Source organism: Rattus norvegicus, unplaced genomic scaffold, assembly GCF_021556685.1.
Source record: "Rattus norvegicus strain SHRSP/BbbUtx unplaced genomic scaffold, alternate assembly SHRSP_T2T haplotype1-0000016, whole genome shotgun sequence".
Classification (NCBI taxonomy): Eukaryota; Metazoa; Chordata; class Mammalia; order Rodentia; family Muridae; genus Rattus; species Rattus norvegicus.
In genome coordinates this window covers 546,211-557,431 of record NW_028238780.1, presented here as the reverse complement: position 1 = coordinate 557,431, position 11,221 = coordinate 546,211, and positions in this window count along the sequence as shown.

Here is an 11,221-nt window from a genome sequence, read left to right as displayed (position 1 = left end):
TAGATATCTTGGTTGAATACATCACCACTCCTCAGCTGCCCAGTGTCTCTTATTGCCACACATGTTTTTACACTCAAAACCTCACATGAAAGAACACACAACACAATAATCTTTGACCCAATTGATAAGATATAGTAGCCCACATAAGCATACAAAGCCTGGTACGATCCATACCTTAGGGACAATAATAACAACCAGTAAATACACAGAGCAGTATCTTAAATTCACCTGCCATGGCTTCTCACCCTCTCCTCTTCCTGTCTCTCCTTTTTCCTCTAGTCTCTTCTACTTCCTTCAAACTTCATTCCTGCCCATACTTCCTTCTCTTCCAATGATAGGCCTGCTTCTATCCTGTACCTGCCCCTCACCTGTACTTCACAAATTTAATGTGAAAGCTGTTCTGTAGAATTCACCTGAGTTCTGAGTACAGGACAAGGCAGCTGTCCTTGGAGCAGTGGATTAGCATCAAAATACAGATAACTTTAGTGTAAACAACGTTTCCCCCTTTTTGTCCAGTTAAACAGACTTTTCATTTATATATATCAATTGAGTAAGATTATTACTATTCTACAATTTATAAACCATTTGATATACTCAAAACCCAGTCTGTCACTATATCAGTTAGAAAGAGCATTTAGTTCTTCATTCCAGCTTCAGAAAGGCTTAAAATCTATATTATGTCTTGGCTAGCTTGTATACTATCTGATAACTATCCAGTAAAATATGTATATTCAGAGTTATACAGCCTGATAAGCAATGAGGCTATAATCAGTCTCCTACCCCGTCAGAAATCTGAGAGTGACCAAATATCTATACACATAGGATGTCTTAGAGGGCTTCTAGAACTGAGAGGTTGTAGAGACAAATCTCCAATAGCACAATCCCCTGTTAGCAACATGTGAGCTTAAGTCTTCAGCCTTCTGACACAAGATCAACTGACAGCCTATTGAAAGGTGGACTTGGAAGGGCTGATTACCCTGTATTGGCAGGGTTTATCCCTCAAATCCTCTGCATAATTTGTCCTTTTCTGGATAGTATTAATCTGCATATGAAACAGGCATTTTTTTCCAGTGACTGCCTAGCCACAAAGTATTGCCTCATTTGGAGGTAGAGATGTTCAAATTCTTCATTAAATTTGCCAAAGGGGAACAGTTAGGAGAAGATATGACTCAACAAAAGATAAGTAATAACTTTAAATCTCAAATTTTGTGGATTTCTTACATTTTTGAAAAGCATCTATCTATCTAAGACAATCTGGACTGTTGTCTTTATATCTTAATTTTTTCTTGATAGTACTCTTACAAAGTCAGATGCATGACTTTAATATTTCAATCTTAACTCACAGGTTTAATCAACTCAGAAGTGTGTAATGACAAAAATAATAGAACTGGCTCTTGTAATTTTAAAATTTTTTCAAATTATTTCTATACCCAAACAAAGATAAGATTAAGCTTAGTTACCAAATACGATTATGACTGTAACTAAATCTAGCTTATTCCTCCCTGCTAAATTTCAACCAATTTTCAATTCTTTATAAAAACATCTTTAGAATAACCACTTCCAGCCCCACCCCACAAATTCCAGGTAATTGAGACAACGGATCCACCATAACTTCTTCAAGTTGTACATGGGCGTAGAGATATCCTTACGTGTAGGGGGTAGGAAAAATGAAACAAATGCGATAGCCGATATGTCCTGACTGGACCCAGCTGGAATTCACTGAAACCAGGATTCCAAGTAGGTACACTCTACAAAATACAACTCTCAGGAAAAAGGTTAAGAATCGATATATCTTTTGTTTGATTCTCCCGAATATATATTTGATAGCCGTCTACTGATATCAAACCTGATCAGTATGACTCTGTGAGGTTTCCAGAATCCTAATCACAATTTTTAAAAAGACAAGGACAAAATCTTTCTTCCAAAATACTCTGTTTCTTAATCTGAAACCAGAGAAGCTTGTATCTTGCACTCTCTCCCAGAGTAATAATATAAGCATAAAACTCAAAGTCACACCCATCCTGAAGATTAAACAATTTTTAAAAAAGGAATTTATGTATAAAATGAGCCTGATATAACTCAGTACTTGGTGATATCAGGAAATAAACCCAAAGTTCCCATGGAGCCCATGTTAAGAGAATTTGAACTTGCTATTGTCGTAAATATCAAAAGTAACCACAAATCATCGCTAAGCGTCATCAACGAGCCATATAGTGGGATAATTCATAAAACTAATCGAATACCTTCTATCAATTCTAATATCAATAAGAAAACTTCAAACCAGGACTTTTGCCCAAAATATCTCAGTCTGTTAAGCTCTCTACCTGAAGCCACAGATTTTTCTTTATCGTTAATAACTTCTACAATATATGTCTGCATTCACTTTCCCTGTTGTTACAGACATTTCATCAAAACTCTCTACTTGGTAGTGCCTAATTTTTCCCTAAGTTCTGAGCAGTAGATGAAAATCCCCACCTGATTCAGGTAATCTCTCTACTCTCTTCTTTCTTAAATAAAACTTAATCACTTGTTAATAATACCTTAATAGAAGAAGTATCTTGTGTAACTAGGATTTCCACACAAAATTCCCCTGTGGAGCCTATGTTAAAAAGAAAATGTGTATCCTGAAAGACTTACTAAACAACTCTCATTAAAAAGCAGCTTTAATCTCTTAACTCTCTGAACTGCCATTACTTATCACACAGCAGGGGACCAACAGCCTGTCAGCCCTTGCTGCTTCCCCATTTTTGTTTTATATTCTGCTCTTAAGTTATCAAGAATTAATATGGCACAGGTGTCCTCTTACTTAGAAAATAAAAAGGTTCTCTCAACTTTTTGATTACTAGTGGATTCTTGCCCATCACCTTGTTTTGCCATCTGTTGTTGTAAAAAAAAAGAAAACTTGTCTTTTACCATGCTATCACTATCACCGTAGTGTCCTAATATAATAGGTAGATATCTTGGTGAAAACACATCCCTACTCCCTGTCAGCCCAGTGTCCCTTGCCGCCACACACTTTCCTATACTCAATCCCTCACATAGAAGACACACATCACAAAAATTTTGACCCAATTGCTAAGATATAATTGCGCACTTAAATATACAAAGCCCTTTACCATCCATCCCTTAGGAACATTAATAATAACCTGTAAATACACAGACCATAATTGTTACCTCACCTGCCATGACTTCTCACCCTCTCCTCTTCCTATCTCCCCTTTTTCCTCCAGTCTCCTCCTCTTTCTTTAAACATCTCTCTCACCCATTCTTCCTTCTCCTCCAATGACCTCCTTCTTTACATGTAAAGAAAAGTTCTTTACATAGTACAAGTAAAGAAAACAAATTACTCCCAAAGCATCCTTCTATCATGTACCTGCCCCACACCTGTACTTTACAAATTCAATGGGGAGGCGGTTTTGGTGAAGTCACCTGAGTTCTGAGTACATGAGTAGGCAGCTGTCCTTGGGGCAGTGGAATTAGCATCAAAATACAGATAACTTCAGGGCAAACCACAGCAAATAGCTTTGATATCCTAGTGAAATCTTTCAAGCCAAGTAAAACTGCAAATGTGATAATGTTCTAGTTTCTTCTCATGCTTGATGCTGAAAAGAGTGATAGTGTATGAGAAGAAATATTACATAATACACGTAAAATAAACAAATTACTCCCAAGGCCAACAAGGCTCATAAGTAAGCAATTTGTTATAGAGTAACAAAGAGTAAGCAAAGTAGTTTTCTCATTCGGTTTCCCTTCACTGTAGGCAGCATTTTGAATTTACAGAGAAATGGTTGATATTGTATCATTTATCTTTAAAAGTACTCTAATAAGAATCTTTTAAAAAGCACAAATCTAAATATGTGTATAAAAATGTCATATCTACTTTAAATGATCAGAATGCACACCTGTGATTGTCAATCCTTATTAAATCCTATCAGAGAGCTGAGGGTACAACTGGGACAGAAATCAGTCCTCAACAGTCCAGCATGTGTGACAGTCACACCATTAGCCTGTGCCACCATTGTTCTTGATCCCTGGCCTTAAAAAGTCCCTGTCTTTTCGAACTTCAAATTGTTCCCTAATTTTTTTTTTTTTTTTACATCAGAGGCAGTAGTTAAAACATGTTAGCCAGCTTAACAAACAATTTTATTTTTCCAAATGCTTTTTAAGGGTGCTGGTCGTCACTAATTATTCTACATTTCCTTTGGTGATGGTGGAAGCATTGGTCTTCCACAGAGGAAATTCCTAAAAGACCTCGACCACTATTATTGCAAATGCCAATGATGTTGCTCCCTGAGTGGTGGTAAGCTCCAGGAGGATTTTTATGTACTTCTTAGAATTAGAGTGATATGAGGGGAACAACCGAGCGAAATGCTGCATGAAGTTCTCAGTACAGTTGGTCCTTGGGGCTATGACTCACCAAAGAGCAATGAGGCTGTTCTAAAGAGTGGGCCATACCCCAGGATTTTTAAAATGTTGTGCCATTCCTCCTTCACAGCACTTGGCAATACTCCATGTCAGAACCAAATTTGAACCATGCTTTTACCCTGGATAGAATTTCAAATACTATACTGAATAGGGAGAGTGGGCAGCCTTACCTTGTCCTTCACTTTAATGAATTGTTTTAAGTTTCTTTATATTTAGCTTGACGGTCATTACAGGTTTCCTCTCCCTTGCTTTTACTATGTTTCTCCATAGGACTTGTCTCCCTTATCACTCACACTCTTTTATCATGAAGCGGGGCTGGAATTGCTTTTTCTGCATCTAATGAGATTATCATGTAATTTTTCCTTCAGTTTCACTTATAGTGGATTATACTGATGGATTTTCAGAATTTGAACCATCCCAACCTCCGACTAGAAATTAAAAATTACACAGCATAACCTACGAAAGTACTCGCCTGCATGCTCTAACAACCCCCCCGAAAAAAACAAAAACAACATGCAAACAAAAAAAAAATCATTCACCCTACAGAACAGATTTTATACTAACATACACACTCAAACATCCCACCCAAAAAAAACAAAAAACCAAAATACATGCAAGCAAGAAAACCCTGCACCCACAACATCAAAATAGCATGAAGTTAATATCACTGGTCATTAATACCGTTAAGCATTAGTGGCCTCTATTCAACAACAAAAGGACAGAGGTTAAAATAATGGATGTAAAAACAGGATCTGTCATTCTGTTGCATTCAAGAAGCACACTCCAGCAATTGAGATAGACATAACCTTAGACTAAGGTGTTGGGACATGTTTTCCAAGAAATAAAACAAGAAACAAGATGGTGTAGCCATTCTAACATCCAGCAATCAGACTTCCAAACAAAAGTAATCAAAAGAGAAGGGGAAGGACACTTCATATTTATTAGAGGAAAAACCCACCAAAATGGCATCTCAATTCTGGATGTCTATATCCCAAAGACAAAAGTAGCAACATTGGTGAGAGAAATATTGCTGAAGCTCAAATATCACATCGAACCTCACACATTAATAGTGGGGGGCATCAATGTCCCATCTCACCAAGGGCAGGACATTGAGACAGAAACTAAAAATAAAACAATAAAAATAGAATATATAACTGCCAGGGGTTTCAATTAATCTGACCTCACTCATATCTACAGAATATTTCACATGAACACAAAAGTACACACTATCTTTTCTGTACCTCATGGAACATTATCCTGAACTGATCATGTTCACCCTCAATAAACAAGTCACAACAGACACAGAAAGACTGTGCTAACCATTGGATCTTCTCAGATCACCATGGATTTAAACTGGACTTCAACAATAACAAAAAGTCTATAAACTCATGGATATTCAATAGCTTGCAACTGAAGAACCACAAGTTCAGAGAAGACTTGAAAAAAAAAGTTCCTAGAATTCAATGATAATGATGGCATATTGTCTCCAAACTTAATGTACATAAGGAAAGCAGTGTAAGAGGAACGTGCACATGCAGCACAGAGCAATTTTATAAAGAAACTGGAGAGACCCCATACTAGCAGCTTCCCAGCACACATGAAATCTCTAGAATAAAAAGAAGCAAACACATATTAAAGGAGGGGATAGAAAGAAATGATCAGACTCAGGGTGAGAGTGATCCACCAGAAACAAAAAGAATACTAATATTAACAAAAACAAGAGCTAGTTCCTTGGGAAAATCAACCAGACAGACAAACCCTTAAATAGATAATGTAATACGAGGTAAGACAGCATCCAAATAACAAAATCAGAAATGAACAGGGAGACACATCGATAGACAAAGATGAAAGTCACAGAATCCTTAGGTCTCACTTCAAAAACCTGCTTTCTACAAAATTAGAATCTGTGAATTAAATGGATGTTTGTGTAGATGAATAACACTGACCACAGGTAAACTAAGGTAAGATAAACTATGTAAATAGCTGTACAACCCCTAAAAAGACACAAACAGTAATTGAAAGTTTAACCACTGAAAAATTCTCAGGGCCAGTTTCATTGAGCGCAGACTTCTACCAGATTTTCAAAGAATTCTCAACCTACTCCAAAACACAGAAACAGAAGGAAAATCACCAAACAGATTCCACGACACCACTGTCGCCCTGACACCGAAATCACAAAATGATTCAACAAAGAAAGAATTTCAGACGAATTTTCTTTACAGACAATGGTGGAAAAAATACTAGGTAAAATGCTCAAAAACAAAATGAAAAGCATTTCAAACTGCCATTCAGTGCAATCATGTAAGCTTTCTCCTGAGGATGCAGGAGTGGATCAATCTATGAAAACCCATTAAAGTGATCCACCATATTAACAAACTTAACTGAAAAAAAATTGTGCCCTCTGCACTTCAAATTAACGTGGGAGCTCCCCTTGGATTTAACTTTTTGGTAGTTGCATATCATAATATATATTTTTTAATAAAATACATATATATTTTAATAAAGTAACATTAAATTGTTATATCCTAACATCATAATATATAACTAATATTAATATACTATGTTAATATTAACATGTATTTATACATTAAATTATTATATTAATAAGGTAAATATAATTAATATTAATATATTTTTTACTATATTAAATTAATATATATTGATATAATAATGTAACTGATATATTACATTAATATATCAAAAATAATATATTAATTATTAACATATTTAATATGATTTATTAATATTCACTATTACTCAATGGTGTGAAGGAGCAGAATTAAAGAAAGAAGGAAAAAATGCAACACTATCTCTTAAATGCTGAAAATGCTTTTGACAAAATCCATCGTCGTTCCATATTTAAGGTCTCAGGGAGACCAGGGATGTCAGGCACATACCTAATGTAATAAAATACTAAAATAAATACAAAAAATATTACATAAAATGCAATATAGCAAGCCAACAGTTAATATCTAAATAAGGGGTAGGGAAGCAAAAGGCAATTCTACTAAATTGGAGAATGAGAACAGACTGCACACCTCGCAGCATCCTTTCAGTAAAGTCCTTAAATTCCCAGCTAGAGCAATAAGACAACCAAAGGAGGTCAAGGGGATGATATCGCAAAAGGAGAACTCAGTGTATCACCATTCACACATCATATAATAGTGAACATATGTGATCCAAAAGTTTTACCAGAAATGACCTACATATGAAAAACACCTTCAGCCAAGTGGATGGATGAAAAATTAAATGAAAATAATATGCCATGCAAATGACAGAGAGGCTGAGAAGAAATTATGGAAGACATGCCAATCACAATGGATATATATATATATATATATATATATATATATATATTATGAAATATAAATTAACTCTAACCTAGCACATCAGAAGCATATCTGGTGTGAACTCCAAGTCTCTGAAAAGAGACACTGAGGAAGGTAGCAGAAGACAGAAAGACCTCCCATGCTCACAGACGGGTAGATTAAGAGAGTTAAAGAGGCCATCTTAATTTTGGGTGTAGATTCAAAGTTCCTATCTTGCAGTCAGGATGACATGGTTGCCAAGGTGCATGCAGGAGAAGAGGCAATTTTGCAGTCACATGTGGAGTCAAAGATGACATCATCTTGCTGTTTGGGTGTCACATGGTTGCTCATTGTGCACATGTGACATCATTGGCTGTGGAAGCAGGGTCAACCTGAAACATCTCTGGCTTTCTACCATGCGGATGGTGTTACAATTTCTAAATCACATCAATCACCAAAAATAACCAGGGTAAAAACCTGTGACAGAGGGATGGCAGCCATTACTGGAGAAGGAAATGGCTTTGATGTCCCTAAGAAAAAACTGCTCATGCCATGGCCATTCAGGCAAAGCAAGCATAATGGGATGAGGAGATCTAGATTTAGAGACTGAATGTTTAATGTTTTCTTGGGAAATTTTAGCCTACTCATGACGGTTCACTGTTATCAGAAAATTTTTAAAGTGGAATAATATGCAGGTATGAGCAATAAGGACATTGTGAAGCTGCGGTTAACTAAGTGGAACAAGTTGAGAAACCTGAAACTCCTCTGGGTGAGATCATTGAAGATCTTGAGAAAAAGGAACACTGGGCATGGATCACTGAAGAAACAGATATCCACAGAAAATACAAGAGACATGACTGAGGAAGAAACAGCTGTATCTACTGGACTATGGAGCAATGGTTAGAGCCCCTACAAGGGGTGATCTCTATTAACAGAAAATTTGATTCAGAAATACTGTTGAGGAAAGCTTGTTGGAATTTCCAAACCCAATGACCCATAAAGAAAACACACAATTTGGTTATTATAATTATAATCTATAAACGTGTATTGGGTAGATCTAATGTTATCATAACTTATACTCCAACCATAAAACCCCTGCTACATGTGCATTCTTCAGGCCACATGGATTGTTTCCATCATTACTTCCTCCTCTTTTTCTTCAGTCCTCTCCCTTCCCCTCTTACCCTCTTCTGCCTCTCTACCTAACCCCACTGTCATACCTCCGGTACCAACTTTCCCCTCCGGCTATCAGTAATAGGCTCTAGCATTTACTGACCGGTTAAAATGGGAAGAAGTTTCATATGTGATCACCAGTGTCCATGATAGAGGGCTAGTTGGTGGGGGGAGACCTCCTTTGAGGAAGCAAATAAATATCAGGATACAAATTGCATTTGCTTGGGAAGAGCAAATCTGTATAATGCTATCAATATCTGTCCAGTGGATTGTGAGAAAATGGGGAATATTCTTCCTAAAGACCCAGCTATACTACACCTGGTCTTATATCTGAAAAGACCTCTGCCATGCAGAGAGTACATGTGCTCCATCATGTTCCTAGTGGATTTCTTCATAATGAACAGAAAATAGAAATAAGCCAGATGCCCCTCATCCAAACAGTGGCTACAGATAATTTAGTTCATTTACACTATGAAATACTATACACATATGAAAAATAAGGACCCCAGCTCTGAAAAAAAGAAAAAAAAAAGAAAGAAAAATAAGGACATTGAGAAGCTGCGGTCAAGAAGATGGAGTGAGAAAGTATTGTCCTGAATGAAGTAATTGAGACCCAAAATAACGTGTATATATTCACTTAAAAGAGGGTATTAGCCATTAAGTACAGAATTCACACACTAAGTTCTATGGAACCAAAGAGGATAAACAATAAGAATGGGCCAAGAAAAATGTTTGCATTTCACTCAGAAGGAGGAACAAAGTAATGAGAAGAGGCAGTTGGAAGGAAAGGATTGGGTGACTGAGGGGATGGGAAGGTAAATAGGGTTTGAGAATCATTTCTTGGGAGAGACGAGCAAGAGGGACAGAGCGCCAAGAGAATAAACTGAAATCAGTGACTGTCCAGGGTTGGTACTATCTCTATGATTTGCCAGCAATCTGGGATGGGTGAGGCTACCCTGGCGTCCATGAGGGTGACTTTAGCTGAGACTCGTAACAGTGGGGATACGGACACCGAAATGGTCAATTTCTGTAGCCACAGAGGAGCCAAGGTGGAAGGATAAGGAACCAAACACATCCCCAAAATTTTGACCCAGAAATTGCCCCCTCTATAAGAGACACACGGAGAGAGATGGAAGAGGAAATGAGGAAATGGCCAAAGGAAAAGTGGCCGGATGTGAGACTTATCCTATGGGCAGACGGCAAACACTGACATTATTAATGGCCCTTTCTTATGTTTGCAGACGGCAGTGTAGCATTATTGTCCTCTGCAAGGCTCCAACGAGCAGCCGACTGATACAGATGCACAGGCACAGGGCTTGATATCAGACAGTGCTCAGTGAGTCTCACTAAAGAGCTGAGGGAAGGACTGAGAGAGGTAGAGGAGCACAATGGTTCTCACATGAGTTCAGTAAACCCGTCGCCTGTCTGTGGATCCTGTTCTCCTACCCGGGCTGCGTTTTCAGGACCTAGTGGGAGACGATGAGTCTAGTCCTGCAAAGACTTTATGTGCCAGGAGACGGGGTGTACCCAGAGGGGTCCTCTACTCAATAAGAGTAGAAGGGGAGAGGATAGGAGGAAGAATTGTAAATGGTGGGTGCCTGGAGGAGTCTGGTGACAGGGCAGAATTGAGAATGTTACCTGGTGAATATATACAACCATTCTAACAAGGGGCCAAGGCATGACATCATGGGGGTGGGGCATGACATCATAGGGGTGGGGGAATGACATCATAGTGGTCGAGGCATGATATCCTGAAGCCAAAGAGAAAATAGATGAAACTAGAAAAAAAAAATCAGCCCAAGAGGGAAATGAGACCTGGAGACACACACATGGCAGGCGTTTACCTATGCATGGTATCGGCTGTGAGATAAATCATATTCCATCTACAATCCACAAATGCAGAGAGGACAAAGGAAAGGAGAAGGCACCTTGAGAAGAAAAGCATCGACCTATCTGAAAGGAAAAACTGGAACAGGTTCTGTGAGTGAGTGAGTGCGACTGAGGACAGGAGCAGAAGTTCAGAGGGGAAGATGGAGGGATAGCGGGGTGTAGAGAGAACCGGCCAGAAATAGAGGACATACGGGTTAATGCAGAAACTCCATGGAAGCACTGGTTAATTCATGATGTCTAGAGGGCCACGTTCCTGAGGATTTATTCTGACAGAGAATGCAGAACATGAACCTGCAATCCTTTGAAATCGAGCAAGTAGGACCTCAGGGTTGGGTATGGGGCACATTCAGTGGAGTCGATTTCTGAGTAGGTAAAATGGAGATCACTGAACAACAGACCGATGCTGGGTCAGAGATTATAAAGAT